Here is a 25,066-nt window from a genome sequence, read left to right on the forward strand (position 1 = left end):
GTACGCGGAGGAATCAAATATGACATATGTACATGCTACATATATTTTAAAATTGATTAAAAATGATTTATATTTAAATATGGTGACATATAGACTATATTTATGAGGTCCAAGCAACATTTCCAGGTTTTGATAAATAGGCTACTATATGTTAATACTTTGCATTTAAGTACGGGAGGGATTTATTTTATTTATTTATTTATTTTTTTTAAGTACACTAGCCAACCATTTTTAATTAACTTTTTAAAAGCACATTTCAATGTAAATGTTGACATTTTATTTTATTGATTGTTTTTACCTGTAAGAAAAGCACTTTGTTAATGTTCAAACTATTTATATTGTTTAAAGTGGATGACAATAGCCCCTTTCACACAGTGATACCGGTAAATATCTGGAAAATTTCCGGAACGACTTTACCGGTATATTCAAAAAAGCGCTGTTCACACAGGCGAGGACGTTACGGAAATTTTCCGGAAAGGAGCATTTACACATCCATTCCAAAATACCGGTAAATTCTGACATCATTCACCACAAATGAGCTTTAAACGGCTGCGCTTGTATTTGTAAACATTTGACTAAATTACAAACTCTGTGGATGATCAATATTGTGAACAACTTTCGCAGGGTCACTTTCTCATGTCGAGATGTTCATAATATGTGCGTGTGCAGGCGCTCACAGGCTGTTTCAAAGGCACACGCAAAGCTAAAAGGTAAACAAACAACGGCTTATCATAAGCATCTCATCGATGATTATTTACACAGTTGGCATAAAGAAGAACATATAAACGTGATCTGACTAACTTCTAGCAGCTAAATGTGTCTGGAAAAATATTCAAAGGTTTTTATTCTCACAAACCGCGCGGACGTAAATGCGTCTGACTGTTGTGATTGGCTAAAGCAGACGTCTCACGTCAGCACGTTCTAGACGTGCACGCGCTTATTACGGTAATCTTCCTTCTGCATTCACACAGCGCAGCATTCCGGCAAATTGCCGGTAATGTTACAACTTCTCTTTCCGGAAAAAAGCCAGAACGAATTTACCGGTATTTTCAAAAAGGACCTGTTCACACATACAACCTTTCCGGAAAATTGTCTGTATGTGTGAAAGGGGCTAGTGATAAATATTTTTAATAATAGGAACTAATCTGCCTAGTTTTTTAACTGTGCAGAGCTTTAGCTGCTTTATTGGGCCTACGCTTCTGTATTTCAATACTGGTCATCATGGTGATACTTGGAGAGACTATTTTTTCTGAGGTGGCACTTGATGAAAATAATTTGAGAATATAGAAAGTTGCAGTGGTGTATTCATGATGTGATGAATGCATGCAGCCATTTTGAGGAGTTTTTGAGAAAGAAATTGTTTAACTTTGATAATAGGCAAAGTTGATAGAAACTGCGCCTAATAAGAGAAGAGATATGTTTATTAAATTTTAGTGACTGATTCACTAGAACACTTGCAAGTGGAAAGTGATTAGACTCCTCAAATCAGTACTAGAACAATGAGTTTGGACCAATGACAATTACTTATGTGTTCTCATTTAAAAATAGAACATTGATTTATATCTTAATTGAACCTTTTCCAGGCAATTTTAAATATAATTAAATCACCCCAGCTCCAGCTTGCACTGTCATCATCAATCTTACACCTCTACTCTTGGAACTCACCTAGTGAGTCTCCTCTAACGCTCTGGCTCCACTTTTGTTCTTTGTCACTCTGATCATCTAAGACAACACTGCTTACTTTAAACAGGAAGCAGCCAGGTTCATCACATTTACACATTTGCACTGTGAACTGCATTATTTGCTGTGCATTTTTTTTAATTGCATGTTATAAGAATGTGTGTTGTCAGAGATGTTGTAACATACTTTTCACTGACATCAGGTGGAAAGCGAGCATGTTAATGCATTTGCATTGAGCAGCAATGCAAACATTGAAAAGCTTAAGCATTTAAATGCAGCCTAACAAGCTAAAGTGTGATTTTTTTATATATATTTCCAGAGCTAGAAATGTTTTCTTTTGCCCCACTGTCATAATCCAAGAGCAAGAGAAAGTTGGAAGAAAAAGAAGGTCCATGTAACACTTTTTTACCAACATTTATTAAATTGGGCACTAACCACATCCACAAAGCTTCAAACCGAAACCAAAACAAAACAGAATGTATTAGTAATAAAATAGTATAATATTTGATTTTTCTTGTTTTGCATATTAAAATTTTTAAAAATGCATGGCTGGAAAATGACCACTTTTTTTAAACATATATTTTTACAATTTCAACACTTTTTTTTTTTTAAATAAACTGTATACACACACTAAACACACAATGCATGGATAACACACAATGTTCACTGATTTAAAAAAAATTAAAAGTTATAAAAATGGTAATAAATCTTTTTTAATGATCACGTAAACCAAACATCTTGGCTTTGTAGTTGAAATGGTTGTAGACACAATGTCATGATTTCCTGTCAGGTATAGACAGAATGCGGTTACAGCAGGATGCTTTTCAGAGAAATCATGCAACATCTTTGTTCGCTGAAGGTTGAGCTTTGATTGCAGCACAAATGGAAGCGTTTAAAATGATCCTCTTGACAGGTAGGATACCATATTTGACATATTAATTATGACTTCAATAAAAACCATTGCAAATAATTAAACACTGTGTAGTTGTGAATCTGCCATCAACACAATCCCTAATTCCTTGCGTTAAAATTACAGCAGCAGTCTGTGTGAGGGGGGCATCTCAAGACAACGTTGACAGTAAGATTACATTTTGTACAACAGGTGTTTTTTTATTTTATTATGTGCACTCTTGTTGTCTTTCTGACCAGTGTATTTTAACGAAACAATGTGTTGAAGATTATAAATTTCCTAGATCCAGTTTACAATTCCAAGCCCATCTCTCTAGTTTAAGAGCATAATTTTAGGTAACAGTCCATTTTGTTCTTTCATTAATTTCTGTTTAGTTTGGTTTCCATATATCACCTGTCTTTAGAGTTATACCTGTTAGCTGCCTTCGTTATTTTTTCTCTCCACCTCCTCATCTCATTATCAAACCAACCATCAAAGATCACATATTTTAGCCTAGTATTGCAGGAATCTTTCAAGATCGTCTCAGACGACCTGACGTATGGGCATGGCTGAAATCACACAGTGAGAGCAGCGCTTTAATTTAAGATGATAAGCCTATGATGTTACGTTGGTATTTTTTCACATTTTTCACAAATTTGTGTTACAGATGCCAAATGTGATTTGGGATTCTTATCCAATCTTACAAAATTGTATTTTATCTTTAAATAAGAAATTTTAAATTTTGTCAATTTTGACATTAACTCTGTTAACAAGGAACCAACAGTGAATTAGCTGCTAATGTGTTAGCCTAAACGAAATAGTTAAACAAAACCAGCAAGCTTTCAGACAAACCAAGTTGTGACATTTTTATGATAGAAGCTATAATCACTTTGAAAATCATCTTTTGAAGAGACCATACAGCATCAGACTCTTGTGCTATAACTCTGTGATGCTTTGTTGGTCTCTGTAATGCTGCTTGCAGTTCCTGTGCTTACTGTGCTATGTTGTGTGGCTGACTGTAATTTCTTATGCGTATTGTCATGGAAAGTCACATCTTAAGGGTCTTTCTACTGTTTAACATCTTTATTTTTATTCTGCAAAAAATGTAATGCCATTCTCCACAAACCTCACATTGATATATTTATTCTTTACCAGCCCCTGTAACCCCTTGAAAAAGTTATTCTGTCTTTCCAAGTTCATGTTAGAGTCCAAAAGGTGTTGATAATAATTCAAAGTTGTGTCTTTTTTATTTTTTGTCTAGTTTTAATTTCAGGATTCTGAAATAAACTTTTGCTCGTAGTTTTTTCATGCTTCCTGTGTTGCTGCTTGCCTTCCTTGTTGTATGCACTGGTGATGATTCTTTGTCAACCAGTAGCATTCAGCTGCAAGTCTGGATCCAGTCTTGCGTCACCGTTCTGAAGTGCTAAGGTAGTGTTTGCTTATTAGAGAGTAGAAACTGACTGAAATGCCTACCACAGTGTACCGAACTATACTGTTCAGTCACAGCAGGCCGTAATAGCTATTGTCCTAAATGTGGTCCTAACTGAAATTACTATCCAGGTAGCAAAGAATTCTGGCCCAGATTTGGCATAAAGCTGGCATACCAGGTATTCATCCAGCTCTGGCTTACAGCATGTGGGCCAAACAAGGCCCGGGATAGGCAGAGGTGGCGCCATCTTTAAGGCAGCACACAATTCTTGGGAATAATGTAAAATGTAGTATTTGAACCAGATGTTAATAATTGATATGTGGGCCATGTAGGTTTGGCCTTTACTGACCCCCATCTTAAATACATGTTTATTATTATTGAATTAAGAAAAAACTTCTACCAATCAGATCACTTTATCACAGTGGTTCTCAAACTTTTTACATCAAGTACCACCTCAGAAAAAAACTGTCTCTCCAAGTACCACCAAAATAAGCAGCATTGAAATACAGTAGCATAGTTGGCCCAGTAAAGCAGCTACAACTCTGCACAGTTAAAAAAAACCTGGCAAATTACCTCAGAAATATAGCATATATATAATATATGGCATATTATTTACATAATTTTTAAATAAATTTTGAATTATATGCACCATGTACATGACATATTTCATTCCTCCGTGTACCACTAGAAGGAAGCCCGAGTACCACTAGTGGTACACGTACCACAGTTTGAGAACCACTGCTTTATCAGTTTTATCAATTTCATTGCTGTTGTTATTAACTGAGACTTGGCCTAGATATGGTGCATGTTTGGCCATTGTCTGGCAACTTGGTCCAGTCATGTACCGTAATTCACTGTGGTATGTGGGTTAAGCAAAAGCTGATTGTTTGGGCCAGAGCTGGTCCAGATAAATTTTGTAATGGGGTTATGGTTACCAAACCAATACAATAAGGTTTTAAAGCTAGGACCTTTCTGTAATATCCCCCCCTGGTCTATCAAATCTTCTTACAACCCTTCAGATTTTCACCAGCATTATCTGTGTCCTGAAATCACTGACAAAAATAATGCAAATGCTCATACTGGAACTGTGTCCTAGCAGTGACAGCACTATTCTGGGGCAAGGTGGGCTATATCAACGCAATTAGTGGCTAATTCATATGAATTTGTACAATCTAATTTGTACAATTTAGTACGATTTGCTCATCACCCAATGACGGTTGGGGTTTGGGGTCTGGTTGGGTGCCACGCCTACTTTTAAAAATCGACTGAACTCGTACGAATTCGCCACTAAACTGACAGACCGTAAAATACTTACGTTTCCTCGTGAGATTAGGCTGGCTGTATAGCCTAATCAGAGTTTTGAATAGTCTCAGTTAAGCCCTTAGTTCAGTATCCTTATTTTCCTTAGAGAGTCCCAAATTTCAGCTGTTATATTGTTTACCTGCAGAAACACTTCAGCCAAAACTGTCAATAGAGTCAAAATTGAAATCATTTTACCCAACTGAAAAAGTGACTCTGAAGTGTTCAGTTGACGGAGATTCAAATAGATGGACCTATGAATGGTTCAGAGACGCAGTGCAGCTTCCTAAGGATGAAGACATTTCCTTATCGAGAAACATACTTTCAATCAACTCAGCAAAAGTGAGTCATTCAGGAGTCTACACTTGCAAAGGAAAACATCTGTCAAGAATGGAAATGCCTACATCTCCAAGCGAAAAGGTGGAACTTCGTATTTATGGCAAGTAAAGACTCTTCTGCAAATATAAACATCTGTCTTTGAAAGAAATAAAAAAAAAGTTTAGAAACCGGTTATAAATTAGTTAAATTTACCACTATGATTCTTAGGTGCGATGCCAAAACTACAAATCAAAAAACGTCAGTGGTTTAAGCCATTCTACACTGGGGAGAAAATCCAGATCAGTTGTGAAAGGATTGGTGTTGGTTGGGAATACAAATGGTATAGGATTAAAGAATCAATTAAAACTGTTATTAAAGATGCAAAGCCAACCTTCAAGATCAACTCTGCGTCTCTCTCTGACACTGGCGGATATCTCTGCAAAGCAAAAAGAGGAAACTTATCAGTGGAGAGTGAGACGCTACAAATGGAAGTTCAACGTGAGTTCATAATTTACGTCTGTGTGTTCATTTCTACTGCAGTTTTTTTCCACTGTCCATTTACTGAGGCTACAATATATCAGTTAAGTTACAGGGAAAAGCTGCTGTCATATTATGTAAATATAAATAAAGATTAGATACATTTTAGATGAGGATATGTGGTAATTATGTTCAAAACTGCATCAGTTAATGCTTAATATTGTTAACAGACCATCTGAAAATATGTACAAAAATATACCATCATTTTGTATTTAAAATAGATTTCCCTGGTCAAGAATGCAGTCTGTATCAAATCTCAAGTGTTTCACGTACGACCCATACTACTCTAATCAAAAGACTTGTTGGAGACCAAATCTCTAACAATATAGATATATTTAAATCTTTAGTGCAACAATTCCCATTTGTACATACCTCAGATGAAATCCAGCGGACCTTACAGTTTGGTTTATGTTTCCCTTGTTCCCATTAGAGCTGCCTCTACCACACATCCAATCTGAATGGACAGAAGCGTTTCCTGGTGAGACAGTGTCTATGCAGTGTGTGCTTCACAATACATCAGAAAACTGGATCTACTCGTGGTTCAGGGGCTCAATAGAAATTGTCCCTAATAATGTAACAAGCATAAAAGGAAACAATCTCACACTCTTAGTTCAGTCCAATCATAATGGAGAGTATGAGTGTCAAGCTGAGCTGAAGGGCAGGATGGTGAAAACGGCAAAAAGCAAAACACAATCATTAACAGTTCATGGTGAGTTTTAGCTTTGAGCAACATGTCATGGTAAATATCGTGATGTAACACTGTGAAATACATTTGAGATAAACTTTTCAAAAGTTGTAATACAATTTTTTTTTCATAATAAGTTTATTTTAAAGACATAATATTGTCATAAAATTAATTATATACTCAAATATTTCCCAGAGATGGGTTGCGGCTGGAAGGGCATCTACTACGTAAAAACTTGCTGGATAAGTTGGCGGTTCATTCCGCTGTGGCGACCCCGGATTAATAAAGGGACTAAGCCGACTAGAAAATGAAATGAAATATACTCAAATATAAGCGACACATGTGAGCAATGCCATTCTGCTAAAGCAGATTTGGCTCATATGTTTTGGACATGCCCCAGACTGTTCGATTATTGGACAACTATATTTAAAATTCTGTCCAAAGCATATAATAAAGACATTAGGCCTAGCTTTGAAATGGCTATTTTTGGGGTACTTGAACAACATACAGTCATGCCCAATAATTATGAAGATGCTTTTGCCTTTGCATTGGAAATCAAGTAAACCACCTTTAGTTTCACGCTGGTTTAGTGATATGATGCCTTTCTTAAGATTGGAGAAAATTAAATACTCTCTTAGAGGATCTACTAAACGTTTTTATACAGTATGGAATACATTGAAAAAGGCCTAACACTTTCCCTAAACTAAAACTAATAGAAGTCTATGCTTATAAGGATAATGCAATCAAACTCAATGGGCAAACATTAATGTTAAATACTTTCTCATTGTCCTATCAAAACTCTGTACTCTGTTACTATGTAATTTTTTTTTAACGTTAGTATTAAATCATTAATTTATTTTATGATACTTTTGTTATTAATATAATAGATTTTTTTATATATTTTTTTATAATTTTGATTAATAGTTTATTTATTTATTTACTTTTTTTCTGAATGGGAGGGAGGCTGGTCATACGGGGAAAATGTAACAAAAAAAAAGAAGAAAGAAAAGTCTTGTCAAATCCTTGTTTGTAATAACTTGTTTTTCTTTCAATAATAAAAAAAGAATAGTATTAATTAACACAATATCCATGTTTTATATGGTTTTAAAGCATCACAGCCAACAGTCCTTCTCAAGCAAGATCCAGCATATCCAGAGTTATACACGGGGGAACAAGTCAAACTTCACTGCAGCATTCAAGAGCAAATGTTTCAATGGGAATACCTGTGGCAGAAAGATTCCGGTGGCAAAAAGGTGCAAGTAAACAGTGACCTCAAAAACCCTGTTTACACAGTCTCAAGTACTGTATACTCAGACAATGGGTCATACACTTGTCAAGTAAAAACAAGAGGGGTCACATTTACATCAACTGAGTTTATAAATCTGGTCATAAGAGGTAAGGGGAATCTTTGTCATACAGTTAAACATTAGAAAATCGTCAGTTTTGTAGTATTGTTCTTCTTTTTATATGTGCAGAACCACCTCAACCGAAATTGTCAATTGAGTCTGAATGGAAATCTTTTTACCGAACTGAAAAAGTGACCCTGAAATGTTTAGTTGATGGGGATTCGAATGAATGGGGCTATGAATGGCTCAGAGATGCAGTGCAGCTTCCTAATGATGAAAGCATTTCTTTATCTGGAAACACGCTCTCAATCAGCTCAGCAAGCATTAGTCATTCAGGAGTGTACAGCTGCAAAGGAAAACATCTGACGAGAACACCAGTGACTACAGCAGAAAGTAAAAACTTGCAGCTTCGTGTTGACGGCAAGTAAAGACGATTTGATATACTAGGATTGAGAAACAAGCAAGAAAAAGTTCAGAAAATTAGAAGTACAAATGTTCAAAGGAACAAGTTCAAGTGCAGTACATGAATAATGATGTATTAATATGTAAACTAAACATTAGTTTATTATGAATAAGTTAAGGTATGCACTAATCATGAATGAACTTTAACTACAACATGAGTCACATGGGTTCATGTGTAAATAACGGCTACCTTAATTACTTGTTAGTACATGATTGTTTGTTAATTAATGTATGAATTACCACATTAGTTAATGCTTAATTTAACTATGATGAACTCATGATATGTTAATGTATAATTATGTTGTGACTTTACTTGGAGGGGCACATCATCATTAACCCATTCTTAACTACTCATGAACTCCTTATGCACGTATAACTGATGAGTTTTCACTGAATAAAGTGTTCTGTCAACATCAACATGAACAGAATTCATAAGTAGTTAAGGATGAGTTAATAGTGATGTGCCCCTCCAAGTAAAGTCATGACATAACTTTACATTAACAGCTCATGAGTTCATGTTGGTTACATTTAGCTTAATGTTACGTCCCGACCAGTCTAGGGTTGGTAGGAACAATACCAAGTGTAAAAAAAACAAAGAAATAAACTCAAATACTCAATTTAGAGTTTTCCCCTTCTCCTGTCCCAACTCACAATAATCACAAAGCTGATCAAGTAGTAACAATATTTATAATTTTTTTAGACAACAAAGATAGAAGCATCTCTTCGGAAGGGAATCCTGGCCAAAATAATAAACAAAAAGACAGCTAACTTGCGGGGATATAATTCTAACTTACCTGTTCAAATAAAAGTTCCCCAAATAAAATAAAGCAAACTTCCCTTTCTCCCTTGCTGCCACAAACCAGGAGAAAACGTTTTAAAGTAAATGGCGATTCCTAACCTACCGCTTCTGTTTCTAACCAAAAATAATATATATACATATTTAATCAGAAAACCCAATAGGTTCAGGTTTAACAGAGAGCCGTTTTAGAAAATAATTAAATTGTCAGTAACAGAAATCGATCAATTATCACACCGTCAACCAACAATTTGGGGCAGGAGATAGGAGACGCTCGGAACAACGACGGCGGCGGCGACGATGACGACGACGACGACGACGACGACGACGACGACGGAGATTTGCGACCTGCACCAAGCAGAAAGATCTCCCCATTGTTCCTCTCCTCCAGCTTATATACGCTCCCACACGCAACACGGCTGGACCGCAATCAAGCGCAGCTCTAGAGGGAGGGGGAGAGAGAGAGAGAGAGAGAGAGAGAGAGAGAAAGCTGCGCATGCTCCACAGCGCACAACACAACATCAGCTCCAAATGCAAAAACAAAACACAAATCTGTATATATATATAATATTTATATATATATATATATATATATATATATAATATTTATATATATATATATATATATATATATATATATATATATATATATATATATATATAATAAATAAACAAATAATTACTACGTTCTATAAAGTAACACTTAAACTTAAATGTTAATTATTGCATTAATTAACAACATGTACTAACAAGTAATTAAGGTAGTCAGTATTTACACATTAACTCATGTGACTCATGTTTTAGTTAAAGTTAATTCATGATTAATGCATACCTTAACTCATCATTAGTTCATAATAAAGTTATAGTTTCCATATAGTTTACATATTAATAGATCATTATTTATGTACTGTCTTTGTAAAGTGCTATCACAAGTGTGTAAAGGAAAGATTATTTTTTTCCAGTTACATTTGCTGAATCTTGCATATCGGTATGGCAGTTTGCTGTTAGCATTGGCAGACAGCTTGTAAATAGCATTAACAGACAATATTAGCAGCATACTATTATAGTACGTTCTACTAGTTAAATGTGACCCAATTCCGATTTTTTGCTCAAATGTGACACAGATCGGATCTGTTCTATAGTTGTGTAAACACGAAAAAAACGCATGCGTTCGGATATTCAGAGATTGGTTTCTGGCCTCCCTCATATGTGGAAATAAATCAGATATAAATCGGATTTGTGACAATGCAATTGTCATGTAAACAGGCGGATCGGATTTATCGAGGCATTCTGTTTTATATGTTAATAAACTTGCGACAATGTGCTTCTTCGCAGTTTAATGACACAGACGAAAGAGCATGTGTGGAGACGCCAACATGTTAAACAATAAAAACAGAGGAAACACGGAGGAGAAAAGTAGTTAGTCGCCACAATTTGCTCCCACCAGACCTGAAATCTCTCTAGTACCCACAAATTCCTCTGAATGGTGGAGGACACCATATATAAACCATAGGTGCAAGCTGCAATGACGGCCCTTTCCCCCCTCCGCCTCAAAATCGATTTTAAATTTGAGCGAACTTCGTGTTGTAACTTTTGCTTTTTGTCGCTATTTATACACGAACTGCGGGCTACACAAAGAACAACTTTATTCTCTCTTACACCCGTGTGCACACAGACAAAGGCTACATCTTCAAATACACATACACACACACATACACATCAGGGCTATACCATTACATAAACTGCATGGGGGTAAATCTGGACTGAACGATTCACTGCTTATTCTACACTTGACATATTTCGCAGGGCTAAAAGCAAGCTAACTTCTTCCATCCTGGCTAGTGTGCATGTGCAACATTGTAAATGGTTTGGCAAGTGTAAACACATGAATTGGATATGGGTCACAATCAGGGCTTTACATTAACTTTTTTGATCACCAGCCACTGTGGCTAGTAGATTTCCAACATTACTTTCACTAGCCACAATTTTGTTGTTTGGAAAATATATTTTATCTAAATAAATGTGACTTTGATATGTTAAAATGACTTGATTTAGATGTTGTGTTGTCCCAGATCAGCAGTTAATTTACACAAATGGTTGGATAATCTCATATTAAAGAAATGTAATTGTAAAGGATGATAATTAAACTATATTAACAAAAACAACTGTAAGCAAAAGAAAGCAGGTAAAATACCACGAGTGATAAAAGGATGATCACGTGCCTGAGAATAATTAAAACGAAAGCAGTAACTGCTGCTGTTGCTTACGAATATATATGTATATATTTTAAATTTTAGCTCTTAAAAGCAGCAGGACTGTTGGTACACGAGCATCATTTTTTTTTTGTCTAGTCATTTTCAAAAAGAACCGAACGCAAGTGAACGGAAAAAAGCGCAAGTAAACGGGAACGCGCATGCTTTAAAGTCGCGCGCATCACATCTCCTGTGCGCGCGAGAAAACATCCTCTCATACGGTATTCCCCTGCTTTGTTTCGCGCGAACACAGTTGTTTTCAGTCGTGCTGTTTCTCGATTCTAAGATCACATTTGCACGCATATTGGGCCATCCTTATTCTCGAGTCGAACCCTGCTTTAAGAAAACTACGATGTAAAAATTATTTCCAACCTGCCAAAGTGGCTAGTGGGAGCGACTGTCCTACCCGCCAAAGCTGAAATCTACCCCCATTTGGCGGGTTGGCGGGTGTTATTGTAAAGCCCTGGTCACAATTAAAACAACGTGTAAACAGACCAGCCTGATCTCACGAGAAAACGTAAGTATTTTACGTTTTGCCAGTTTAGTGGCTAATTCGTACAAATTCGTACGAGTTCAGTCGTACGAAATGGTACGATTTTTAAAAGGAGGCGTGGCATCTGACCCCACCCCTAACCCCAACAGTCATTGGGGGATAAGCAAATTGTACTAAATTGTACGAATTAGATCGTACGAATTCATACGAATTAGCCACTAAATGAAAAAGTTACGAATTGCCGTGAGATTGTGTTGAAACAGACAGGCAAAAAAATCAGATATATGCAACAAATCGGAATTGAGCATCAAGACCTGACAGTGTAAACGGAGCCTTAGATGTGACACCAAAACCACAAACTCAAACAACAATAGCTGTGTCATATCTGCTGAACATTCTATGAGACTAAACAAGGTAACTATTTCTGCCCTGTAACTTGTAGGTGTGATGCCTAAACCACGCTTAGAAAAACATGAGTGGTTTAAGCCCTTCTACATTGGTGAGAAAATTCAGCTTGACTGTAGTATGGCTGGTGTCGGTTGGGAGTACAGCTGGTATAAAGTCAAAGGATCAAAGCAAACTGAACAAATAAACCAACATCCGGCTTGCACTATCAACTTGGAATCTGTCTCTGACAATGGTCTCTATCTCTGCAAAGCAACGAGAGGAAACTACTCAGTGGACAGTGAGACTCTGGAAGTGCAAGTACAAAGTGAGTCAAAATGTTACCTCTTTGTGGTAATTTCTACTATGGAATATAGTTTAAACTATAGACCCCACATAGTCTGTTGGAAACAGGACAAATCTTAGCTCATAGAATGTTTCTGTTTCACTATTAACATCAATAAGTGAGAACTGGATGTGTGATGGAAGAAAGGAAGAAACAGTGGAGGAGAAGTGCGTGGAGAATAAATAGTGTAGATTGCGTCTAAAAGAGACTGTTTGGGAGAATGGGGGGGGGGTTGTTTGTTGGAGACGGTAAGTCGGAAGTAATGTTGAAGTGGTCAGAAATGTGCAACTGTTTAACTGACTTTATCAGAAGTGCAATGTCTTGTGTATATAAGGTCAAGTCTCTTCAAGATCAAGTCAAGATCTCTTTTCGGTTGTCAGCATATGCACCAAATTAAGTAAATACTCTCAATTATACAGTGGTTCCTAGAAAGAAAATCAAAATCAACAAAAATTTGCATTTGAAGATCAAGTTTATTTATATAGCACGTTTCCAACTGCCACAAGGCTGCAGAAAGTGCTTTACAGGAAAAAAAAAAAAAAAATCTAACGATATGGGCAAAAAAACAGTAACAGCAATAGGCACATAATAAGAAAGAACATAGAAAGTGTAACAATAAAAAGAGCAACAAAAAAAAAATGTTTGCCTAATAAAAAGATACTACTACAGTTGACCAAAACTAAAAATGATTAAGAACAGGACCATTTTAACCCCCCGATGAAGCCCTGAAGGGAAGGACTTATGCTTTAAAAGACCTAGAAAATAAATAAGTCTTTAGTTTTGATTTAAAAATAGGCAGCGACAAAGCCTTTTTTAATTCTAATGGCAGGGTGTTCCAGAGGCGAGGACCTGCTATGGCAAAAGCACGTTCACCCCTATTTTTGAGATGGGCCTTTGGAATTTTTAATAAAAACTGATCAGCAGAATGCAAGTGTCTGGATGGAGTGTTAATAGCAATCAGTTGGGATATTGAGATCCCAGACCATGTAGGGCTTTAAACACAAAGAGGAGGATTTTAAATTTGATTCTTTGTCGCCGATAACCAATGGAGAGACCTCAAAATAGGAATGACATGTGCATATTTCGGGCTTTTTGTTAAAAATCTAGCTGCTGCGTTTTGCACTAACTGTAGGCGAGCAATTTGAGACTAACGCCCCATTCACATGGGGCATCAGTGCAACACTTCCCATTCACTTTGAATGGGTGACGTCAAGCATTGCCGAACTTCATTGTGAAGCCGTCGGCGCCGCTTCAGAGGCATTGCTCGCTGCAGAAGTTGGGACTAGCTCAAATTTTCAAGCGCCGACAGAAGCATCAGCCAATCATATCGCTGTATGCAAACACACCAGGTAGACAGTGGCCTAATGCTGTCTGGATTTCATTGGCTGACGCTGCTATGACGATCGCTTCAGCTCCAACTTCAGACACGCCTTAAGTCAAGCATTGACGCTGAAGCCCCGCGTGAATGCGGCGTAACTGAGCTCAACTGCATTTGGCAGTTTACACTTACTAAAAACTTGTAATTGGTCAAGAAAATTAAATTCAGGATCAGATTCATGTTCTCCATTATCTCCCTGTCCACTTTCATGTTAAAGTTTAGTTATTTTCCCCTTTTTTTCACTTTAGAACAACCTGAACCACACATTCAATCTGAATGGACAGAAGCGTTTCCTGGTGAGAAAGTGTCTATGCAGTGTGTGCTTCACAATACATCAGAAAACTGGATCTACTTGTGGTTCAGAAACTCAATAGAAATTGCATCCAGTGAAGAGACAAACATAAAAGGAACCACTCTCACGTTCTCAGTTCAGTCTAACCATAATGAGGACTATGAGTGTCAAGCTGAGCTGAAGGGCAGGAAGGTGAAAACTGGAAAAAGCAAAACCCAATCATTGACAGTTTATGGTAAGTTGTTTTAAAGGAGTCAACCAAAGAAATACTGTGGTTGAAAGAATTGAAAGACAAAAGTGGCACAATATGTAAAATATTTGATGTTTTTCATATATTTATGAAATAACATACAGTATGACTTTGCTGTAAGCTCTTCCAGTTGCCGTGCTGACTCTGGAAACTGATCTGAGTGATATCATGAAGGGTGAAATAACCCTCAGGTGTAACATCTCAGATGGCAGACAGTGGAACTACACCTGGTATAAGAATGAAATGATGCTCAATGCTTCATCAGAAACTCTGACAGTGAAAGGAACCGAAGAAGATATTAAATGTGAATTCAAATGCAAAGGAGTAAGGACGGAGATACCACTTTTCTCTGCTACAAGTGAGGGTTATGTAGCCAATAATTTAAGTGAGTAATGGATTTATTTATTATTAATGCTTATATACAGTGTAACTTTATTAATGTATGCAAAAATAAATAAAATACATGTGGTATAGGTGAACTGGATAAACTAAATTGACTGTAGTGTATGTTTGTGTTGTGTGAATGAGAGAGAGTCTTTCCCAGCACTGAAGTTTCACAAGTTAGGTTTCGGCTGGATCCATTTACAGTTTACACTTCAGTATGTTTAACCAAACTAAAGATACTAAAGTTTAAATTGTAAATTAAATCAAACTTTTTTTTTTTTTAAATAAAACATTCCTTGTTACAGTTTTTTAATGAAAAATGCTATGCATATATACAGGGGTTGGGCAATGAATCTCAAACTCCTTGTTTTAAACAACAATAATTCATAAGTATAGTGTAGGGCAGGGGTGACCAACCCTGTTCCTGGACATCTCTCTCTCTGCAGATTTCAGTTGCAACCAATATCAAACACACCTGCCTGTAATATGCTGTTTAGGTTCTAATTAATTTGTTTTAGGTGTGATTGATAAGGGTTGGAGCTGCACTATGCAGAAAGGTAGATATCCAGGAACAGGGTTGAGCACCGCTGGTGTAGGGCCTCCTTTTGTGGCCAATGCGGCATCAATTCGTCTTGAGAATGACAGATAAAAGTCCTGTACAGAGGCATTTTAACCATTATTCTTGCAGAATAGTGACCAGTCCACTGCGTTGATGATGGAGGAGGAAAACATATTCTGACTTGCCCCTCCAAAACACACCCAAAGGGGCTCAATAAAGTTTAAGTCTGGTCACTTTGCAGGCCATGGGAGATGTTCTTCACCTTCGTGTTCATCAAACCACTCTGTCACCAACAGTTTTGGGCAGTAGCGTAGCTACAAGTAGTGATGCTACTAACTTAACTACATTTCTTAACTAACTTAACTACATTCCCTTTAAGCTATATATTTTTGATAGTCTACAGAACAAACCATTATTATACAATAACTTGCCTAATTACCCTAACCTTTAAATGTCACTTTAAGCTGTATAGAAGTGTCTTGAAAAATATCTAGTGAAATATTATGGTAACACTTTACAATAAGGTTCATTAGTTAATACATGAACTAATCATGAACAACACATGTGCAGCATTTATCAATCATAATTGAACATTTACTAATGCGTTATTAACATCCAAGTCCATGCTTGTTAACATTAGTTAATGCATGAACTAACAATGAACTACTGTATCTTCATCAACTAACGTTAACTAACATGAACAAATACAGTAGTAAATGTATTGTTTATTGTTTGTTCATCTTAGTAAATGCATTAATTAACATTAACTTATGAACCTTATTGTAAAGTGTGACCGAAAAGCATTATTCATACAGTTTTAGAAAGGAATGCTAATTTAGTTTTATCTTAATGTATCTCTTTAATCGTTACAGTGTTCAGAAGAAAAATACTTCTGTCCATCTCTGGAATTCTCATCTGCTTTATTGTAATCATGATCATTGGATGCATCATTCTAATAAGCAAATATAAAAGACCCTCACAATCATATAGAGTTGTGGGTAAGTGTCAAAGGTCACCCATGTTAGTTTTGGTTTCACTTCACATCTTAAATGTTAAAGGGTCATGAAACCACCATCTTTCAGTTCAAATCTACTGAAAGTGACACCGTCTCAATAGAGATGTTAATTTCGGAAGATGAAAATAGGGGAAAGCTCAAAATTAGCTAGTCATTCTCTACGATTAGAGCAGGGGTGTCCACACTCGGTCCTGGAGGGCCGGTGTCCTACAAAGTTGAGTTCCAACCCCAATCAGACACACCTGGGCTAGCTAATCAAGCTCTTACTAGGTTTTCTAGAAACATCCATGCAGGTGTGTTAAGGCAAGTAGGAGCTAAAATCTGCAGGACATTGGCCCTAGCTCCAGGTCAAGTTTTGGACACCCCTGAATTAGAGCTAATAGATGTTAATGTTGTGTTAATCGATGTTCACATACACAAATCAATTAAAACCTCAGAAACTTTAGTTTGACGTTTCATGACCCTTTAAGGAAAAAATGCATGCTATGCTAATGTGTTTTTTATAATATTAACACTGTAATGTTGTTTCTTGTATTTATTAGCGAAGAGAGAAACAGAGGACTGGTATTCTCAGAGGCAGACTCAACAAACGGTAAGATTCTGCTTTACTGTGTTTGTCTTGTTTTTGTTTTGTTCCCCACATTTACTGTTTATGTGTCTATCATGTGATTTCTCTGCAGAGGCGGCTTTACAGCTAAGGAAGTACATGGACTAAATACCAGCAGTGAAAATGTATGTGCCATTTACTGTGTTTGGCCGACATCATAATCAAACATATATACCAATTAACTTAAACAAATGATACTCTCTATATCATAAAGCAAAACTATTTTAAACCCTAAACACTGGGTTGATTATCCTGAAACCTGCTTACTTATTTTGCTTACACTTTATTTTGATGATCCATTTGAGTATTAGTAGACTGTTTGCTTAATATCTGTTGATACTGCTCCGTCAACAGGCATTTAACTAACTATATGAAACTTTGCAAGTACAGTGTTTTCTCTATGATTTTTTCCAACTGTGGCGGCAGACTCTGTTGGCCATTTTACACAGATCTACCACTACATGTGGCGTTATTTCATTGACAGATGTCATGGGCGCAGTATTAAGTCGAGATCGCATTCATGTAATAGCCTACGAGCTAATCTCTGCTTGAGCGCCGATTTCCTCTGTTCGTGCACAAAACTTCTTGCGCGCCCTCAAATATACGCTGCTCAAGTGCCAATTTTCTTGCGCGCCCTAAAATAAACGCGGCTGAAGTGTGATTTAGTGCATTTATGTATTGTGTATATCGCCAACATTTATTAGATTTGCTAGGAATATTTATAAATGTCTCCGATAGACTTGCGGAGCGGACAGCGGCATTAATGCGTCCTGAAGTAAAGTGAAACGGCTATAAATTTCAGCAAGATAAAGTCATTATATGCAGAACCACAGACCGTTATCTATAAATAAACTATAATTATGGATGTGTTCATCCTAACTGAAAGCTACGCTGTGTTTGCTGGTCTCATGGATCACCGATCTGGTCAGCACGTCGCCTTAAAGGGTTAAACAGAACGTACAGCACTACTACGGTTACAGAAAAGTTATTATTCACTTAACTTTTCATACGTTTTACGTTTTTAAAAAACGACCGAATATTTTGAATAAGAAGCTGTAATGTACTGATAAATTTTGGTGTGGCGCCCCGCCACGGAAGAATGAATGTAGCGGAAACCATGAAGTACATGTCAACTTGCACTTACCCCAACCAAAAAGTCTAATTATAATCTAATTTGGAGGGGGTAGGTGGGTCTATGACCAGCGCTCTTCAGCTGCAGGACCGGATGGCTGCCCGCCCTCATCGAACTATATCCACATCCCCTGTCCCCATCTCCTGTTGCGATGTTATGTCTATGTGTTTATGTGCTTTTTTTTCTCCCTGATTTCACACTGGGAAATTGTATGAGGAGATTAAAAATTGACACTGTTACATAAGCCTCTTGACATGAAGTCTATTATTTTGTCTTATTCTGTACATATTGATCAAAAGCTTTTATGCTTTCTACTGTCACATGCTTATATGTTTCTCTAAAGTACTGGTTTTTATTTTCTAGTAAGATTGTATTTTTTATATTTTGTTGTGGATTATTTACATTTTCATGATTTCCACCGGTTTATCATGTCAATTTAATCCAAATACACTACTGAGGCAAATAATTAAATAAATAAATAAATAAATAAATACATAAATAAATAAATAAATAAATAAATACATATTTGTATTATAACTAATTACCAAGACACCTTAACAATCTAATAAGAAGTCTGAGTGTAGTTGATTACATCATGTACTTGTGCAATGGAAATAAATTAGCTTTAAATTATTAATTAACACTCGGCTTGAACTAGCAAAACAGTAGCTACTTACCTCACAAACTTCCTATTCAAATTCCAGAACAACAAACGAGCAGACCCTGCCATCTAGTGGTGATATACAGCCTCTAATGTCTTAATAATTTTTCAAAATCTTGTAGTTCACCTACAGTTCTCTTGTGAGTCAAATAAATTATATTTCAACCTTGTTTAAAGAGTGGCTTTGGTCATTTGTTGATGTTTAATAAGATTCTGCTATCATCTGCATCCAGGTAGCTAACTTTTTTCCTCATCTCACATAATTATAATTAAAAACTCTTCTAATATACATTAACTGCAGATATAAGTGCCTGCTCAACTGAAAATATCTAATTAGCCAATCATTTGGCACCAACTCATAGATTTGTCCTGCCTTGTGTTAAAGGCTAGTATTCTGGCTAATATTTTCTAAACTTTAGGCACCAAAACAACTGAGCATCTTTTAAACCCAACAACAAACCTGAGTACTGATGCAGACAATCTTCATCCCTTTATGACAGGGGTGCCCACATTTTCACACAATTATGGAGATCAAAATCTTTCTATTAACTACCATTAGAAAACCTGTAATGCTAAGTTGGTCGCAAAAACAAAAATGTCTCAGTTTTAGGCTGACCTTTTCAGGCTTGAAATGAATGAATGAATTAATTTATAACACCACAGTACACAGTACCCGGTTCTCAACTATGTTATTCAGACACCTCACCCCCAAACCTAATCCCTCTCCCAGATTTTCAGGGACAAATGCTGGCTGGTATGCTTATATACTCAGATTTGTTCTAATTTGTCTTTTCATGTTGTGTTGAACATTCAATTAATTTTTTTAATATTGCTTTTGTTTTGTTTTTCTCTTCATGTACAGTACTTTGATCAGCCCTTTTGCTGTTTAGCTAAACTGTCACAAAGCTCCAGGGGCGGTCTGGCCATCAAGAGCACGAGGAGGACTCCCTCTAGCCTAGAGATTGATTTGGCTTCTACCAGACAAACGTTTTTTTATTATTATTATTTTCTATTATGGGCACTAACACCTAAAATGATATTTACTGAGTTTAACATTCAAATTAAATAAAGGATAAAAAAACAATTAAAATCTAAACCTGTTAGTCTTGACTAGCAACATTGCTGTTTAATTAATGTTATCCACCAAATTGGTTAAACATTTTACATTTGTTTTTCTAAAACAAACATTCATTCATTCATTTTACTTCTGCTTTGTCCCTGATGAGTACTGAATACATGAGGCAGAAAGATATTAGGGAAATTGAGGTGATACGGAAAGCCTTTAATTACATTGCACGGCCTCAGCCTGCTTAAAAATAAACAGTAGAAAACTGTTGACATACGCTGAAGAGCCCCACTACTTATTTACTGATACAATTGTCAAACTCTTACTTTTTTTTTTTTTTTGCCCTGAAATTGTCTGCCCCTTCAATGCTCAAATAATCTTAAAACTGGTTTCTTAAGCAAAACAGTAAAATCACTAAACTAAAATGTCCTCCACAGTCTCAGAACTCAATCCAGTCAAGAAACTTTCCCAGATAGCATATGAATGTAGGCCACTTTAGGCAGTTATACGGCACTGGTGGTCTTCCTTCGGCCCAGACACAATGAATGTGAGTCTGAAGTGGCCCACCTGTACAATGCCAAAGTGGGTCCAAAGATTCAAATTCATAAATGGCAAAAGGCAAAGATTTGGCACTTATGGCGAAATGTAATCTGAATGTGAGCCCATGTGGAAATTGATCAATTTGGCCCAAATGATGGAGGACAAATGTGGGCCACAGTTGGCAAAAAATGTGGCATACATTTTAGGGTAATCTGAGTCTAAACCTAAAGTGGCTCACACGTGTAGGTGCAAATGTGGCCCAGTTATCCTAAGACACATGTGGGCCAGTAAACTGAACTAATCTGGACTGTACTAGAACTTCTATGTTAGCTGCTTTAACAAATAAGCTGCTTTGACACATTGTAAAAGCGCTACTGAAATAAACATGAATTGAATTCAATCGCAGCATAAATAAAGCAATTCTAAAAGTAAAATGAGATGCAACCTAATCCCTGCTTCATAATTAGTTGTACTTGATAAAGTGCTAATGATATTGGTTCCTGTGTTATTGCCTGTACTTTTTCTATTTTGTACAACAGCATTACATAAAATAATGTTAAAGGCATTATTTTTAGTTTCTAAATATTCTACCTCTGTTCATTCATCCCCTTCATGTGATATTGCAGAGCTCAGCTATCATCGGTGTCTGAAAGAGAGAGAGAAAGACAAAATGAGCAAGAGCCAACAGGAATAAGGCTAGACAGGCCTCATAAATTGTCTCCATCCAATTAAAGGCTAGAGCATAGATTACTGTGCAGCGGCTCAGCCAATCAGGAGACACTGCTGGCAAGTACAGCAGTAAAATATTGAAGGGCTGAGTGAGCATGTATGTTCTCCTCTGCTTCTACACCCACTGATCCTTAAGCTGTGGGCCGGTTAGTGAATGACACCAGGCTTCCCAAGCCAACATTTATTTTTTAAAGAAAACCCAAAGGAGACAATTTCAGTGCTTTTCTAAGTCCCTTTGGCTTGACATTCCATTAAGTTCCTCGCTAGGACATTCAGCACGTATGGTGAGTGGCTTTTAAAATATGATGCATGCATTTTATATCCAGGGTTTCTTTAATTACTTGTCAATCCTTGTCATTGTTTATTCTGTCATTTTACTAAATGCTTAATAACCCATTTTGTTTAAGATATATGAGAAAATCTAATTTGGTGTTGGGTCAGTACAGTTTTTCTTTTACAGTATTTCTGAAGCCAAATAGGACAATGACTTTCGTAATTAATCGGAGCTATAGTACACCCTTGAATGCTTACTTTCATAACAGACTTCAGTGCATTTTGCCCTGTAGAAGGGTTCAGATAATCTTGGAGATGTTAAAAATAATAAATTTGTAATTTATTCAATAAAAAAGAAAATTATTCCACTTGTTTTTCTATCAATTTTGAATTGCAAGATGTAAACCTATAGTTTCTTAAAAGTATAAAAATTAAATGTTGTACAAAAGTTTTGTTAACATTAACATTTGTTTTTGAAAAAGTATCTCGTAATCCAGTTGCTTTTTTTAATCTAAATTAAATGTTTTGCAAAAGGAATATTTTGCAAAACCATCAGTCATTTGGACCAGTTTACATGCTTTATATAACCAGTAGAGGGCGCAATATCCTATTGTATATCTTAGCAATAAATGGAAGAGAAAAAAAAAAACGGCCAATTAGCAAGCAACATCTGCTGAAAAAAATAATAGTACTCTGCAAGTTTTTTTTTTTCTTGCATTTATTCCATGTGTTTTATCCTTGATTACATATACCATATGTGTATTCAGCCTAGGCTCATTGGCAAAACTGTAAAAACATAAATATATGCTACCGTAAATACAAATTCAAATATGGATAACAGTTTTTCCACACTTATCAGAACCTTACATTTCAGAAATCTGTGATACATACTGCAACCAAAGTAACCACATGTTACAGAAACAACATGCAATTTCAGAAATGTCACCCCAAGCAAACTTTTTTTTTTTTTTTAAATAAGCAATAAAATCAACTTATATAAACATAGCAAAAAAGACTTAAATTGTCTGACTTACACCACATTCCAAAGGTGCTCTGTTGGATTTAGATACTTTATAGGCAACTTGAAAGGTTAAATGATGGTAGATTACAAATAGTCATGTTCAGGAAACTATATTGAGTTCTGTGACATGGTGGAGCATCTTGTTGGTTGAAGCCATCACAAGATGAGTACACTGTGGTCCTGTGGTCATTAAGGAACAGATATGGTCAAAAAAACAATACATTCAGTTCAAATGTAATATTTAAACAATAAAAAATTGGTGCTAAGGGGCTCAATGTGCCAGGAAAATATTGCATCCATAACTGCACCACTAGCAGCCTGAATCAATACAGGGCAGGATGGATGTATTGTTTTCTGTTGTTTACTTTTAATTCTGACCTTACAAATGCTGCAGAAAAATTCAAGACTCATCAGACCAGGCAAGCATTTTTCTAATCTTCTGTATTGCATTCTATATCGTTTTGTGTGCATTGTAGCCTCAATTTGCTGTTCTCTGATAACAAGGGTGCTACTAGTTTGCTCTTATTCTGCAGCTGCTGCTGCTTCAATTCTTGATGTAAGTGTTCAGAAATGCTCTTCTGCAGAACCTGGTTGCAACGAGTTGTTATTTGAGTTAAAGTTGATATCTAAATTTACAATGTTTATTTTGCTAGCTCACATTGTTATTTGTAAAGTGAATAAGTAATCCGTGCAAGCTAATCCACTGAATAAAAACGTTTGTTTTGGTAATCTTCAATTAAAGTTCGACCGTTTGCTTCAGCATTTAAAGTGGCAGTTCTTCTCTTTATGTCAACTTGAGGGTTTCCATAGCAACTGCATATTAATTCTCTTAACGTTAGATTACTATTAAGGAATGTTGCGTAAAAGAAAGCCCCACCCACTGGTCAATGTTTCATTTCAGTACATCAAAGTACATCAACATCTTGAAATAAAAGTCTCAGCAACTTCTGGCTCACATAGACTTTAATGTTGTCTTTCTATCAGACTGAACAAGTCTGGTAATTTGCTTCTGCCCTTTGGCATCTACAAGACATTTATAAAATATATTAAACCCTACAGATGATTGTGGGTGAAAATACCAGTAGTCCAAACGTTTCTGAAATATGGAGTCTGGCACCAGCAAAGCCTCTTCTGTCCTCCTCATATTCTACATAGTGCTGGGTGTGGCAAAGTACAAAAATCCCAGCATGCATTGCAGTATGAATACATTCTATAGGTTATTGATGCTGCAGTTTTCATTATTTGCTGTTGATTCTGCTGTTTTTGTTGACGCTGTTGATGTTGTCACTTTTAGTCTCCTGTTTGTAATGCTTGTGAGTTTTGTTTATTTTGTTAATTGTCATTGTTGTTGAGATTCATACGCTGATTATTGATGTCTCTGTGAGCAGAAATTGAACCATAGATTTTTTATTATTTTTTTTAAGCTTATAAACCTTCATAATTCTGTGGCATGTGCAAGCATGTTATTATGGTACTTCTAATAATGGATTAAACGTTGGTTCACATCAGTAAATTACAATGGCTGTTTCTCAATTCCAAGAATGCAGAGAACGGACTTGTGTTCTTGTGGAGACCGGTCTTGCCAGGTGTCCTCGGAAGAACAAACTCAGGAGACCGCGAGGGCAGAGAACGCGTCCTTTGAGAATTGAGATGCTCCGTTCTTCCTGATGGTCACATGACCTTCACGTGTTTTAAATTGTGAATTATTTAAACTTTACAGCCTTCATACAACGATTTATTGTTTTTCCCCTTTCCAAAATGTATACTTTGCATAAAAACATTATAAATATATGTTGCACAATATAAATAAAACAGATTTTAATACGAATTTCAGCAAACAAACACCCTTAATGTGTTTATTCCTTTATTAAGATGTCCATGGTGATGTTTACTTTCATCGTTTCATTTAGGGAAACTCCTGAGGTAAATATCTTTGAACTTTAATAAGTAATCTAGATAAAATGCTGCGCTTCCCACCTCCAGTCGCAATGACTTCTGGGACTTTCAGAGGGAGTTCGGTGCTCAAGTCTGCATCGGTGCGTCCTCGATATCAAGATCACATCCGGGAAGTTTCACGCGTCCTCCGTACTTGCGGTCTTGAGTATTGGAACTGAACTTAGGCAGCTGATGATGACGTTTCACGAGAACACGAGAACGCAAGACCGCTGAAGAACGCATATTGAGAAACAGCCATTAGTTCATCACAGGTGGTGCCTCACTTAATTTTATTTTATTTTTATTTA

At 36.3% G+C, this 25,066-nt stretch overlaps 1 protein-coding gene and 1 long non-coding RNA gene across 8 annotated transcripts in view; both read left to right on the forward strand.

Moving 5' to 3' along the window:
• The first annotated feature begins 1,497 nt into the window (after window positions 1–1,497).
• Window positions 1,498–21,813, forward strand: LOC110437845 (basement membrane-specific heparan sulfate proteoglycan core protein). Of its 4 annotated transcripts, none has more exons than XR_015523128.1 (14): window positions 1,498–2,593; window positions 2,717–2,758; window positions 5,446–5,736; window positions 5,844–6,113; window positions 6,583–6,861; window positions 7,948–8,232; window positions 8,313–8,603; window positions 12,629–12,898; window positions 14,543–14,821; window positions 14,958–15,221; window positions 16,652–16,777; window positions 17,337–17,386; window positions 17,475–17,526; window positions 21,427–21,813. It is a non-coding gene; the product is annotated as a basement membrane-specific heparan sulfate proteoglycan core protein (long non-coding RNA). The 4 variants fall into 4 exon arrangements; XR_015523130.1 differs by lacking the exon at window positions 21,427–21,813 and adding an exon at window positions 15,340–15,379 and having other exon boundaries at window positions 2,525–2,593; window positions 2,720–2,758; window positions 14,958–15,225; window positions 16,595–16,777; window positions 17,475–18,775; XR_015523127.1 differs by lacking the exon at window positions 21,427–21,813 and having other exon boundaries at window positions 17,475–18,785.
• Window positions 21,653–25,066, forward strand: part of syt2a (synaptotagmin IIa) — a 143,909-nt gene continuing 140,495 nt past the window's right edge. For all 4 annotated transcript variants that reach the window (XM_087306535.1, XM_087306538.1, XM_087306533.1 and 1 more), the window contains exon 1: window positions 21,653–21,813. The gene's annotated coding sequence lies outside the window, so the exon portion shown is untranslated. The remainder of the gene's footprint in view (window positions 21,814–25,066) is intronic.

This window comes from Danio rerio, chromosome 23 (genome assembly GCF_052040795.2).
Source record: "Danio rerio strain M-AB ecotype USA chromosome 23, GRCz13ab, whole genome shotgun sequence".
Classification (NCBI taxonomy): Eukaryota; Metazoa; Chordata; class Actinopteri; order Cypriniformes; family Danionidae; genus Danio; species Danio rerio.